The 15,407-nt window shown below is 31.3% G+C and overlaps 5 non-coding genes across 5 annotated transcripts; all 5 read right to left on the bottom strand.

Moving 5' to 3' along the window:
* Positions 1-5,269: 5,269 nt before the first annotated feature.
* On the bottom strand, positions 5,270-5,342 carry TRNAF-GAA (transfer RNA phenylalanine (anticodon GAA)). Its single transcript has one exon. It is a non-coding gene; the product is annotated as a tRNA-Phe (tRNA).
* A 3,813-nt stretch (positions 5,343-9,155) lies between these two features.
* Positions 9,156-9,228, bottom strand: TRNAF-GAA (transfer RNA phenylalanine (anticodon GAA)). The gene has a single exon. It is a non-coding gene; the product is annotated as a tRNA-Phe (tRNA).
* Positions 9,229-10,605: 1,377 nt separating this feature from the next.
* On the bottom strand, positions 10,606-10,678 carry TRNAL-CAA (transfer RNA leucine (anticodon CAA)). The gene has a single exon. It is a non-coding gene; the product is annotated as a tRNA-Leu (tRNA).
* Positions 10,679-13,494: 2,816 nt separating this feature from the next.
* Positions 13,495-13,567, bottom strand: TRNAF-GAA (transfer RNA phenylalanine (anticodon GAA)). Its single transcript has one exon. It is a non-coding gene; the product is annotated as a tRNA-Phe (tRNA).
* Positions 13,568-14,463: 896 nt separating this feature from the next.
* Positions 14,464-14,536, bottom strand: TRNAF-GAA (transfer RNA phenylalanine (anticodon GAA)). The gene has a single exon. It is a non-coding gene; the product is annotated as a tRNA-Phe (tRNA).
* Between the last annotated feature and the right edge of the window lie 871 nt (positions 14,537-15,407).

The following is a 15,407-nucleotide window of genomic DNA, read 5'->3' as shown; positions in this document are numbered from 1 at the left end:
TGAGCTATTTCGGCAAGGTCGGTGTTTGGCAAAAGTCACTAAGACCTCAACTGAGCTATGTTTGCATGCTTACACAAGGTTTAGTATCAATATTTTTCTGTCATCATGATTGCATGAAATGAAAAGAAAATATGTGTTTTATACTGTAAATATATCCATTACAAACCCTTAGTCATACATTTAAGTAAAAGTTTTAACAAATTGTGGTCAGGAAGCATTGTTAGATTACTTCAAATTTTCATTATAGAGTAGCATGACGGACAACATGAAAACAATATTTAAGCTGTATTTATGCACCGTGTTGTTAAATAAACATTCTCATCATTTAGAAGTTACAACTGAATACTCAACTATTTTAAGAAATTATGTTGTTTACATTTGAATTACTTAAAAACTGATAACTGCTCAAGGAAAGAAGAAAAAAGGTACTGAAACATGCTGAAACCCGGGACCTTTAGATCTTCATTCTAACACTCTCCCAACTGAGCTATTTCGGCAAAGTCTGTGTATGGCAAAAGTCACTAAGACCTCAACTGAGCTATGTTTGTATGGTTACACAAGGTTTAGTATCAATATTTTTCTGTCATCATGATTGCATGAAATGAAAAGAAAATATGTGTATTATACTGTATAACCCTTAATTATACATTTAAGTAAAAGTTTTAACAAATTGTGGTCAGGAAGCATTGTTAGATTACTTCAAATTTTCATAATAGTTAGAGTAGTATGACTTACAACATGAAAAAAATATTTAAGCTGTATTTATGCACCGTGGTGTTAATTAAACATTCTCATCATTTAGAAGTTACTACTGAATACTCAACTATGTTAAGAAATGATGTTGTTTAAATTTGAAATAATTAAATACTGATAACTACTCATGGAAATAAGAAAAAGTACTCAAACATTTTGAAACCCGGGACCTTTAGATCTTCAGTCTAACGCTCTCCCAACTGAGCTATTTCAGCAAAGTCTGTGTATGGCAAAAGTCACTAAGGCCTCAACTGAGCTATGTTTGCATTGTTACACAAGGTTTAGTATTAATATTTTTCTGTCATCATGATTGCATGAAATGAAAAGAAAATTTGTGTTTTATACTGTAAATATATCCATTACAAAAAAATAATCATACATTTAAGTAAAAGTTTTAACAAATTGTGGTCAGGAAGCATTGGTAGATTACTTCAAGTTTTCATAATGGTTAGAGTAGCATGACTTACAACATGAAAACAATACTTAAGCTGTATTTATGCACCATGTTGTTAAATAAACATTCTCATCATTTAGAAGTTACTACTGAATACTCAACTATGTTAAGAAATGATGTTGTTTAAATTTGAAATAATTAAATTCTGATCACTACTCAAGGAAAAAAGAAAAAATGCACTCTAACATGCCGAAACCCAGGATCGAACCAGGGACCTTTAGATCTTCAGTTTAACGCTCTCCCAACTGAGCTATTTCGGCAAGGTCAGTGTATGGCAAAAGTCACTAAGACCTCAACTGAGCTATTTTTGCATGGTTACACAAGGTTAAGTATCAATATTTTTCTGACATCATGGTTCCATGAAATGAAGAGAAAAGAGGTGTTTTATACTGTAAATATATAAATTACAAACCCTTAATCGTACATTTAAGTAAAAGTTTTATCAAGTTGTGGTCAGGAAGCTTCAAATTTTCATAATAGAGTAGCATGACGGACAACATGAAAACAATATTTAAGCTGTATTTATGCATCGTGTTATTAAATAAACATTCTCATCATTTAGAAGATACTTCTGAATACTCAACTATGTTAAGAAATGATGTTGTTTACATTTGAAATAATTAAATACTCATAACTTCTCAAGGAAAAAAGAAAAAATGTACTCAAACATGCTGAGACCCGGGTCCTTTAGAGCTTCAGTCTAATGCTCTCCCAACTGAGCTATTTCGGCAAAGTCTGTGTATGGCAAAAGTCACTAAGACCTCAACTGAGCTATGTTTGCATGCTTACACAAGGTTTAGTATCAATATTTTTCTGTCATCATGATTGCATGAAATGAAAAGAAAATAAGTGTTTTATACTGTAAATATATCTATTACAAACCCTTAATCATACATTTAAGTAAAAGTTTTAACAAATTGTGGTCAGGAAGCATTGTTAGATTACTTCAAATTTTCCTAATAGTTAGAGTAGCATGACTTACAACATGAAAACAATATTTAAGCTGTATTTATGCACAATGCTGTTAAATAAACATTCTCGTCATTTAGAAGTTACTACTGAATACTCAAAAATGTTAAGAAATGATGTTGTTTAAATATAAAATAATTAAATTCTGATCACTACTCACGGAAAAAAGAAAAAATGCACGCAAACATGCCGAAACACGGGATCAAACCAGGGACATTTAGATCTTCAGTCTAACGCTCTCCCAACTGAGCTATTTCGGCAAGGTCGGTGTATGGCAAAAGTCACTAAGACCTCAACTGAGCTATTTTTGCATGGTTACACAAGGTTTAGTATCAATATTTTTCTGTCATCATGATTGCATGAAATGAAAAGAAAATATGTGTTTTATACTGTATAACCCTTTATTATACATTTAAGTAAAAGTTTTAACAAATTGTGGTCAGGAAGCATTGTTAGATTACTTCAAATTTTCATAATGGTTAGAGTAGCATGACTTACAACATGAAAACAATATTTAAGCTGTATTTATGCACCATGTTGTTAAAAAAACATTCTCATCATTTAGAACTTACTACTGAATACTCAACTCTGTTAAGAAATGATGTTGTTTAAATTTGAAATAATTAAATACTGATAACTACTCATGGAAATAAGAAAAAGTACTCAAACATTTTGAAACCCGGGACCTTTAGATCTTCAGTCTAACGCTCTCCCAACTGAGCTATTTCAGCAAAGTCTGTGTATGGCAAAAGTCACTAAGGCCTCAACTGAGCTATGTTTGCATTGTTACACAAGGTTTAGTATTAATATTTTTCTGTCATCATGATTGCATGAAATGAAAAGAAAATTTGTGTTTTATACTGTAAATATATCCATTACAAAAAATTAATCATACATTTAAGTAAAAGTTTTAACAAATTGTGGTCAGGAAGCATTGTTAGATTACTTCAAGTTTTCATAATGGTTAGAGTAGCATGACTTACAACATGAAAACAATACTTAAGCTGTATTTATGCACCATGTTGTTAAATAAACATTCTCATCATTTAGAAGTTACTACTGAATACTCAACTATGTTAAGAAATGATGTTGTTTAAATTTGAAATAATTAAATTCTGATCACTACTCAAGGAAAAAAGAAAAAATGCACTCTAACATGCCGAAACCCAGGATCGAACCAGGGACCTTTAGATCTTCAGTTTAACGCTCTCCCAACTGAGCTATTTCGGCAAGGTCAGTGTATGGCAAAAGTCACTAAGACCTCAACTGAGCTATTTTTGCATGGTTACACAAGGTTAAGTATCAATATTTTTCTGACATCATGGTTCCATGAAATGAAGAGAAAAGAGGTGTTTTATACTGTAAATATATAAATTACAAACCCTTAATCGTACATTTAAGTAAAAGTTTTATCAAGTTGTGGTCAGGAAGCTTCAAATTTTCATAATAGAGTAGCATGACGGACAACATGAAAACAATATTTAAGCTGTATTTATGCATCGTGTTATTAAATAAACATTCTCATCATTTAGAAGATACTTCTGAATACTCAACTATGTTAAGAAATGATGTTGTTTACATTTGAAATAATTAAATACTCATAACTTCTCAAGGAAAAAAGAAAAAATGTACTCAAACATGCTGAGACCCGGGTCCTTTAGAGCTTCAGTCTAATGCTCTCCCAACTGAGCTATTTCGGCAAAGTCTGTGTATGGCAAAAGTCACTAAGACCTCAACTGAGCTATGTTTGCATGCTTACACAAGGTTTAGTATCAATATTTTTCTGTCATCATGATTGCATGAAATGAAAAGAAAATAAGTGTTTTATACTGTAAATATATCTATTACAAACCCTTAATCATACATTTAAGTAAAAGTTTTAACAAATTGTGGTCAGGAAGCATTGTTAGATTACTTCAAATTTTCCTAATAGTTAGAGTAGCATGACTTACAACATGAAAACAATATTTAAGCTGTATTTATGCACAATGCTGTTAAATAAACATTCTCGTCATTTAGAAGTTACTACTGAATACTCAAAAATGTTAAGAAATGATGTTGTTTAAATATAAAATAATTAAATTCTGATCACTACTCACGGAAAAAAGAAAAAATGCACGCAAACATGCCGAAACACGGGATCAAACCAGGGACATTTAGATCTTCAGTCTAACGCTCTCCCAACTGAGCTATTTCGGCAAGGTCGGTGTATGGCAAAAGTCACTAAGACCTCAACTGAGCTATTTTTGCATGGTTACACAAGGTTTAGTATCAATATTTTTCTGTCATCATGATTGCATGAAATGAAAAGAAAATATGTGTTTTATACTGTATAACCCTTTATTATACATTTAAGTAAAAGTTTTAACAAATTGTGGTCAGGAAGCATTGTTAGATTACTTCAAATTTTCATAATGGTTAGAGTAGCATGACTTACAACATGAAAACAATATTTAAGCTGTATTTATGCACCATGTTGTTAAAAAAACATTCTCATCATTTAGAACTTACTACTGAATACTCAACTCTGTTAAGATATTACGTTTTTTAAATTTGAAATAATTAAATACTGATAACTTCTCAAGAAAAAAAGAAGAAACGTACTCAAACATGCCGAAACCCAGAACCTTTAGATCTTCAGTCTAACGCTCTCCCAACTGAGCTATTTCGGCAAAGTCTGTGTATGGCAAAAGTCACTAAGACCTCAACTGAGCTATGTTTGCATGGTTACACAAGGTTAAGTATCAATATTTTTCTGTCATCATGATTGCATGAAATGAAGAGAAAAGATGTGTTTTATACTGTAAATATATAAATTACAAACCCTTAAACGTACATTTAAGTAAAAGTTTTATCAAATTGTGGTCAGGAAGCATTGTTAGATTACTTCAAATTTTCATAATAGAGTAGCATGACGGACAACATGAAAACAATATTTAAGCTGTATTTATGCACCGTGTTGTTAAATAAACAATCTCATCATTTAGAAGTTACTACTGAATACTCAACTATGTTAAGAAATGACGTTGTTTAAATTTGAAATAATTAAATTCTGATCACTACTCAAGGAAAAAAGAAAAAAGCACTCAACCATGCCGAAACCCGTGATCGAACCAGGGACCTTTAGATCTTCAGTCTAACGCTCTCCCAACTGAGCTATTTCGGCAAAGTTTGTGTACGGCAAAAGTCACTAAGACCTCAACTGAGCTATGTTTGCATGGTTACACAAGGTTAAGTATCAATATTTTTCTGTCATCATGATTGCATGAAATGAAGAGAAAAGATGTGTTTTATACTGTAAATATATAAATTACAAACCCTTAATCGTACATTTAAGTAAAAGTTTTAACAAATTGTGGTCAGGAAGCAGTTAGTTTACTTCAAATTTTCATAATAGAGTAGCATGATGGACAACATGAAAACAATGTTTAAGCTGTATTTAGGCACCGTGTTGTTAAATAAACATTCTCATCATTTAGAAGTTACTACTGAATACTCAACTATGTTAAGAAACAATGTTGTTTACATTTGAAATACTTAAAAACTGATAACTGCTCAAGGAAAGAAGAAAAAAGTTACTGAAACATGCTGAAACCCGGGACCTTTAGATCTTCAGTCTAACGCTCTCCCAACTGAGCTATTTTGGCAAAGTCTGTGTATGGCAAAAGTCACTAAGACCTCAACTGAGCTATGTTTGCATGGTTACACAATGTTTAGTATCAATATTTTTCTTCCAACAGAATTGCATGAAATGAAAAGAAAATATGTGTTTTATACTGTATAACCCTTAATTATACATTTATGTAAAAGTTTTAACAAATTGTGGTCATTAAGCATTGTTAGATTACTTCAAATTTTCATAATAGAGTAGCATGACGGACAACTTGAAAACAATATTTAAGCTGTTTTTTTGCACCGTGTTGTTAAATAAACATTCTCATCATTTAGGAGATACTACTGAATACTCAACTATGTTAAGAAATGATGTTGTTTATATTTGAAATAATTAAATACTGATCACTACTCAAGGGAAAAAGAAAAAAGAACTCAAACATGCCGAAACCCAGGATCGAACCACGGACATTTAGATCTTCAGTATAACGCTCTCCCAAATGAGCTATTTCGGCAAGGTCGGTGTTTGGCAAAAGTCACTAAGACCTCAACTGAGCTATGTTTGCATGCTTACACAAGGTTTAGTATCAATATTTTTCTGTCATCATGATTGCATGAAATGAAAAGAAAATATGTGTTTTATACTGTAAATATATCCATTACAAACCCTTAATCATACATTTAAGTAAAAGTTTTAGCAAATTGTGGTCAGGAAGCATTGTTAGATTACTTCAAATTTTCATAATAGAGAAGCATGATGGACAACATGAAAACAATATTTAAGCTGTATTTATGCACCGTGTTGTTAAATAAACATTCTCATCATTTAGAAGTTACTACTGAATACTCAACTATGTAAAGAAATGATGTTGTTTAAATTTGAAATAATTAAATTCTGATCACTACTCTAGGGAAAAAGAAAAAAGAACTCAAACTTGCCGAAACCCGGGATCGAACCACGGACATTTAGATCTTCAGTATAACGCTCTCCCAAATGAGCTCTTTCGGCAAGGTCGGTGTTTGGCAAAAGTCACTAAGACCTCAACTGAGCTATGTTTGCATGGTTACACAAGGTTAAGTATCAATATTTTTCTGTCATCATGATTGCATGAAATGAAGAAAAAAGATGTGTTTTATACTGTAAATATATAAATTACAAACTATTAATCGTACATTTAAGTAAAAGTTTTAACAAATTGTGGTCAGGAAGCAGTTTGTTTACTTAAAATTTTCATAATAGAGTAGCATGACGGACAACATGAAAACAATATTTAAGCTGTATTTATACACCGTGTTGTTAAATAACATTCTCATCATTTAGAAGTTTCTACAGAATACTCAACTATGTTAAGAAACGATGTTGTTTACATTTGAAATACTTAAATACTGATAACTACTCAAGGAAATAAGAAAAAAGGTACTCAAACATGCTGAAACCCGGGACCTTTAGATCTTCAGTCTAACACTCTCCCAACTGAGCTATTTCGGCAAAGTCTGTGTATGGCAAAAGTCACTAAGACCTCAACTGAGCTATGTTTGCATGCTTACACAAGGTTTAGTATCAATATTTTTCTGTCATCATGATTGCATGAAATGAAAAGAAAATTTGTGTTTTATACTGTAAATATATCCATTACAAACAATTAATCATACATTTAAGTAAAAGTTTTAACAAATTGTGGTCAGGAAGCATTGTTAGATTACTTCAAATTTTCATAATGGTTAGAGTAGCATGACTTACAACATGAAAACAATATTTAAGCTGTATTTATGCACCATGTTGTTAAAAAAACATTCTCATCATTTAGAACTTACTACTGAATACTCAACTCTGTTAAGATATTACGTTTCTTAAATTTGAAATAATTAAATACTGATAACTTCTCAAGAAAAAAAGAAGAAACGTACTCAAACATGCCGAAACCCAGAACCTTTAGATCTTCAGTCTAACGCTCTCCCAACTGAGCTATTTCGGCAAAGTCTGTGTATGGCAAAAGTCACTAAGACCTCAACTGAGCTATGTTTGCATGGTTACACAAGGTTAAGTATCAATATTTTTCTGTCATCATGATTGCATGAAATGAAGAGAAAAGATGTGTTTTATACTGTAAATATATAAATTACAAACCCTTAAACGTACATTTAAGTAAAAGTTTTATCAAATTGTGGTCAGGAAGCATTGTTAGATTACTTCAAATTTTCAAAATAGAGTAGCATGACGGACAACATGAAAACAATATTTAAGCTGTATTTATGCACCGTGTTGTTAAATAAACAATCTCATCATTTAGAAGTTACTACTGAATACTCAACTATGTTAAGAAATGATGTTGTTTAAATTTGAAATAATTAAATTCTGATCACTACTCAAGGAAAAAAGAAAAAATGCACTCTAACATGTCGAAACCCAGGATCGAACCAGGGACCTTTAGATCTTCAGTCTAACGCTCTCCCAAATGAGCTATTTTGGCAAGGTCGGTGTATGACAAAAGTCACTAAGACCTCAACTGAGCTATTTTTGCATGGTTACACAAGGTTAAGTATCAATATTTTTCTGACATCATGGTTCCATGAAATGAAGAGAAAACATGTGTTTTATACTGTAAATATATAAATTACAAACCCTTAATCGTACATTTAAGTAAAAGTTTTATCAAGTTGTGGTCAGGAAGCTTCAAATTTTCATAATAGAGTAGCATGACGGACAACATGAAAACAATATTTAAGCTGTATTTATGCATCATGTTATTAAATAAACATTCTCATCATTTAGAAGATACTTCTGAATACTCAACTATGTTAAGAAATGATGTTGTTTACATTTGAAATAATTAAATACTGATAACTACTCAAGGAAAAAAGAAAAAATGTACTCAAACATGCTGAGACCCGGGTCCTTTAGAGCTTCAGTCTAATGCTCTCCCAACTGAGCTATTTCGGCAAAGTCTGTGTATGGCAAAAGTCACTAAGACCTCAACTGAGCTATGTTTGCCTGCTTACACAAGGTTTAGTATTAATATTTTTCTGTCATCATGATTGCATGAAATGAAAAGAAAATAGGTGTTTTATACTGTAAATATATCTATTACAAACCCTTAATCATACATTTAAGTAAAAGTTTTAACAAATTGTGGTCAGGAAGCATTGTTAGATTACTTCAAATTTTCCTAATAGTTAGAGTAGCATGACTTACAACATGAAAACAATATTTAAGCTGTATTTATGCACCATGCTGTTAAATAAACATTCTCGTCATTTAGAAGTTACTACTGAATACTCAAAAATGTTAAGAAATGATGTTGTTTAAATATAAAATAATTAAATTCTGATCACTACTCACGGAAAAAAGAAAAAATGCACGCAAACATGCCGAAACCTTGGATTGAACCAGGGACCTTTAGATCTTCAGTCTAACGCTCTCCCAACTGAGCTATTTCGGCAAGGTCGGTGTATGGCAAAAGTCACTAAGACCTCAACTGAGCTATTTTTGCATGGTTACACAAGGTTAAGTATCAATATTTTTCTGACATCATGGTTGCATGAAATGAAGAGAAAAGATGTGTTTTATACTGTAAATATATAAATTACAAACCCTTAATCATACGATTAAGTAAAAGTTTTATCAATTTGTGGTCAGGAAGCACTGATAGATTACTTAAAATTTTCATAATAGAGTAGCATGACGGACAACATGAAAACAATATTTAAGCTGTATTTATGCACTGTGTTATTAAATAAACATTCTCATCATTTAGAAGATACTACTGAATACTCAACTATGTTAAGAAATGATGTTGTTTACATTTGAAATAATTAAATACTGATAACTACTCAAGGAAAAAAGAAAAAATGTACTCAAACATGCTGAGACCCGGGACCTTTAGATCTTCAGTCTAATGCTCTCCCAACTGAGCTATTTCGGCAAAGTCTGTGTATGGCAAAAGTCACTAAGACCTCAACTGAGCTATGTTTGCATGCTTACACAAGGTTTGGTACCAATATTTTTTTGTCATCATGATTGCATGAAATGAAAAGAAAATATGTGTTTTATACTGTATAACCCTTAATTATACATTTAAGTAAAATTTTTAACAAATTGTGGTCAGGAAGCATTGTTAGATTACTTCAAATTTTCATAATGGTTAGAGTAGCATGACTTACAACATGAAAACAATATTTAAGCTGTATTTATGCACCATGTTGTTAAATAAACATTCTCATCATTTAGAACTTACTACTGAATACTCAACTCTGTTAAGAAATTACGTTTTTTAAATTTGAAATAATTAAATACTGATAACTTCTCAAGGAAAAAAGAAAAAACGTACTCAAACATGCCGAAACCCAGAACCTTTAGATCTTCAGTCTAACGCTCTCCCAACTGAGCTATTTCGGCAAAGTCTGTGTATGGCGAAAGTCACTAAGACCTCAACTGAGCTATGTTTGCATGGTTACACAAGGTTAAGTATCAATATTTTTCTGTCATCATGATTGCATGAAATGAAGAGAAAAGATGTGTTTTATACTGTAAATATATAAATTACAAACCCTTAAACGTACATTTAAGTAAAAGTTTTATCAAATTGTGGTCAGGAAGCATTGTTAGATTACTTCAAATTTTCATAATAGAGTAGCATGACGGACAACATGAAAACAATATTTAAGCTATATTTATGCACCGTGTTGTTAAATAAACATTCTCATCATTTAGAAGTTACTACTGAATAATCAACTATGTTAAATAATGATGTTGTTTAAATTTGAAATAATTAAATTCTGATCACTACTCAAGGAAAAAAGAAAAAAGCACTCAACCATGCCGAAACCCGGGATCGAACCAGGGACCTTTAGATCTTGAGTCTAACGTTCTCCCAAATGAGCTATTTCGGCAAGGTCGGTGTAAGGCAAAAGTCACTAAGACCTCAACTGAGCTATGTTTGCATGGTTACACAAGGTTAAGTATCAATATTTTTCTGTCATCATGATTGCATGAAATGCAGAGAAAAGATGTGTTTTATAATGTAAATATATAAATTACAAACCCTTAATCGTACATTTAAGTAAAAGTTTTAACAAATTGTGGTAAGGAAGCAGTTAGTTTACTTCAAATTTTCATAATAGAGTAGCTTGATGGACAACATGAAAACAATATTTAAGCTGTATTTATGCACCGTGTTGTTAAATAAACATTCTCATCATTTAGAAGTTACTACTGAATACTCAACTATTTTAAGAAATGATGTTGTTTACATTTGAAATACTTAAAAACTGATAACTGCTCAAGGAAAGAAGAAAAAAGGTACTGAAACATGCTGAAACCCGGGACCTTTAGATCTTCAGTCTAACGCTCTCCCAACTGAGCTATTTCGGCAAAGTCTATGTATGGCAAAAGTCACTAACACCTCAACTGAGCTATGTTTGCATGGTTACACAAGGTTTAGTATCAATATTTTTCTGTCATCATGATTGCATGAAATGAAAAGAAAATATGTATATTATACTGTATAACCCTTAATTATACATTTAAGTAAAAGTTTTAACAAATTGTGGTCAGGAAGCATTGTTAGATTACTTAAAATTTTCATAATAGAGTAGCATGACGGACAACATGAAAACAATATTTAAGCTTTATTTATGCACAGTGTTGTTAAATAAACATTCTCATCATTTAGAAGTTACTACTGAATACTCAACAATGTTAAGAAACGATGTTGTTTACATATGAAATACTTAAATACTGATAACTACTCAAGGAAATAAGAAAAAAGGTACTCAAACATGTTGAAACCCGGGACCTTTAGATCTTCAGTCTAACGCTCTCCCAACTGAGCTATTTCAGCAAAGTCTGTGTATGGCAAAAGTCACTAAGACCTCAACTGAGCAATGTTTGCATGGTTACACAAGGTTTAGTATTAATATTTTTCTGTCATCATGATTGCATGAAATGAAAAGAAAATATGTGTTTTATACTGTAAATATATCCATTACAAACCCTTAATCATACATTTAAGTTAAAGTTTTATCAAATTGTGGTCAGGAAGCATTGTTAGATTACTTCAAATTTTCATAATGGTTAGAGTAGCATGACTTACAACATGAAAACAATATTTAAGCTGTATTTTATGCACCGTGTTGTTAATTAAACATTCTCATCATTTAGAAGTTACTACTGAATACTCAACTATGTTAAAAAATGATGTTGTTTAAATTTGAAATAATTAAATTCTGATCACTACTCAAGGAAAAAAGAAAAAATGCACTCTAACATGCTGAAACTCGGGATCGAACCAGGGACCTTTAGAGCTTCAGTCTAACGCTCTCCCAACTGAGCTATTTTGGCAAGGTCGGTGTATTGCAAAAGTCACTAAGACCTCAACTGAGCTATTTTTGCATGGTTACACAAGGTTAAGTATCAATATTTTTCTGACATCATGGTTCAATGAAATGAAGAGAAAAGATGTGTTTTATACTGTAAATATATAAATTACAAACCCTTAATCATACATTTAAGTAAAAGTTTTATCAAATTGTGGTCAGGAAGCTTCAAATTTTCATAATAGAGTAGCATGACGGACAACATGAAAACAATATTTAAGCTGTATTTATGCACAGTGTTATTAAATAAACATTCTCATCATTTAGAAGATACTACTGAATACTCAACTATGTTAAGAAATGATGTTGTTTACATTTGAAATAATTAAATACTGATAACTACTCAAGGAAAAAAGAAAAAAGTACTCAAACATGCTGAGACCCGGGTCCTTTAGAGCTTCAGTCTAATGCTCTCCCAACTGAGCTATTTCGGCAAAGTCTGTGTATGGCAAAAGTCACTAAGACCTCAACTGAGCTATGTTTGCATGCTAACACAAGGTTTAGTATCAATATTTTTCTGTCATCATGATTGCATGAAATGAAAAGAAAATATGTGTATTATATTGTATAACCCTTAATTATACATTTAAGTAAAAGTTTTAACAAATTGTGGTCAGGAAGCATTGTTAGATTACTTCAAATTTTCATAATAGTTAGAGTAGTATGAGGTACAACATGAAAAAAATATTTAAGCTGTATTTATGCACCGTGATGTTAATTAAACATTCTCATCATTTAGAAGTTACTACTGAATACTCAACTATGTTAAGAAATGATGTTGTTTAAATTTGAAATAATTAAATACTGATAACTACTCAAGGAAATAAGAAAAAGTACTCAAACATGTTGAAACCCGGGACCTTTAGATCTTCAGTCTAATGCTCTCCCAACTGAGCTATTTCAGCAAAGTCTGTGTATGGCAAAAGTCACTAAGACCTCAACTGAGCTATGTTTGCATTGTTACACAAGGTTTAGTATTAATATTTTTCTGTCATCATGATTGCATGAAATGAAAAGAAAATTTGTGTTTTATACTGTAAATATATCCATTACAAACAATTAATCATACATTTAAGTAAAAGTTTTAACAAATTGTGGTCAGGAAGCATTGTTAGATTACTTCAAGTTTTCATAATGGTTAGAGTAGCATGACTTACAACATGAAAACAATACTTAAGCTGTATTTATGCACCATGTTGTTAAATAAACATTCTCATCATTTAGAAGTTACTACTGAATACTCAACTATGTTAAGAAATGATGTTGTTTAAATTTGAAATAATTAAATTCTGATCACTACTCAAGGAAAAAAGAATAAATGCACTCTAACATGCCGAAACCCTGGATCGAACCAGGGACCTTTAGATCTTCAGTCTAACGCTCTCCCAACTGAGCTATTTCGGCAAGGTCGGTGTATGGCAAAAGTCACTAAGACCTCAACTGAGCTATTTTTGCATGGTTACACAAGGTTAAGTATCAATATTTTTCTGACATCATGGTTCCATGAAATGAAGAGAAAAGATGTGTTTTATACTGTAAATATATAAATTACAAACCCTTAATCGTACATTTAAGTAAAAGTTTTATCAAGTTGTGGTCAGGAAGCTTCAAATTTTCATAATAGAGTAGCATGACGGACAACATGAAAACAATATTTAAGCTGTATTTATGCATCGTGTTATTAAATAAACATTCTGATCATTTAGAAGATAATTCTGAATACTCAAATATGTTAAGAAATGATGTTGTTTACATTTGAAATAATTCAATACTGATAACTACTCAAGGAAAAAAGAAAAAATGTACTCAAACATGCTGAGACCCGGGTCCTTTAGAGCTTCAGTCTAATGCTCTCCCAACTGAGCTATTTCGGCAAAGTCTGTGTATGGCAAAAGTCACTAAGACCTCAACTGAGCTATGTTTGCATGCTTACACAAGGTTTAGTATCAATATTTTTCTGTCATCATGATTGCATGAAATGAAAAGAAAATAGGTGTTTTATACTGTAAATATATCTATTACAAACCCTTAATCATACATTTAAGTAAAAGTTTTAACAAATTGTGGTCAGGAAGCATTGTTAGGTTACTTCAAATTTTCCTAATAGTTAGAGTAGCATGACTTACAACTTGAAAACAATATTTAAGCTGTATTTATGCACCATGCTGTTAAATAAACATTCTCGTCATTTAGAAGTTACTACTGAATACTCAAAAATGTTAAGAAATGATGTTGTTTAAATATAAAATAATTAAATTCTGATCACTACTCACGGAAAAAAGAAAAAATGCACGCAAACATGCCGAAACCCGGGATCGAACCAGGGACCTTTAGATATTCAGTCTAACGCTCTCCCAACTGAGCTATTTCGGCAAGGTCGGTGTATGGCAAATGTCACTAAGACCTCAACTGAGCTATTTTTGAATGGTTACACAAGGTTAAGTATCAATATTTTTCTGACATCATGGTTGCATGAAATGAAGAGAAAAGATGTGTTTTATACTTTAAATATATAAATTACAAACCCTTAATCATACGTTTAAGTAAAAGTTTTATCAATTTGTGGTCAGGAAGCACTGATAGATTACTTAAAATTTTCATAATAGAGTAGCATGACGGACAACATGAAAACAATATTTAAGCTGTTTTTATGCACCATGTTGTTAAATAAACATTCTCATCATTTAGAAGTTACTACTGAATACTCAACTCTGTTAAGAAATTACGTTTTTTAAATTTGAAATAATTAAATACTGATAACTTCTCAAGGAAAAAAGAAAAAACGTACTCAAACATGCCGAAACCCAGAACCTTTAGATCTTCAGTATAACGCTCTCCCAACTGAGCTATTTCGGCAAAGTCTGTGTATGGCGAAAGTCACTAAGACCTCAACTGAGCTATGTTTGCATGGTTACACAAGGTTAAGTATCAATATTTTTCTGTCATCATGATTGCATGAAATGAAGAGAAAAGATGTGTTTTATACTGTAAATATATAAATTACAAACCCTTAAACGTACATTTAAGTAAAAGTTTTATCAAATTGTGGTCAGGAAGCATTGTTAGATTACTTCAAATTTTCATAATAGAGTAGCATGACGGACAACATGAAAACAATATTTAAGCTGTATTTATGCACCGTGTTGTTAAATAAACATTCTCATCATTTAGAAGTTACTACTGAATAATCAACTATGTTAAGAAATGATGTTGTTTAAATTTGAAATAATTAAATTCTGATCAC

This window comes from Taudactylus pleione, unplaced genomic scaffold, assembly GCF_031769625.1.
Source record: "Taudactylus pleione unplaced genomic scaffold, aTauple2 ptg000593l, whole genome shotgun sequence".
NCBI classification, from domain to species: domain Eukaryota; kingdom Metazoa; phylum Chordata; class Amphibia; order Anura; family Myobatrachidae; genus Taudactylus; species Taudactylus pleione.
The sequence above is the reverse complement of the archived record's forward strand: the minus strand, read 5'-3'. Positions and strand labels throughout refer to the sequence as shown.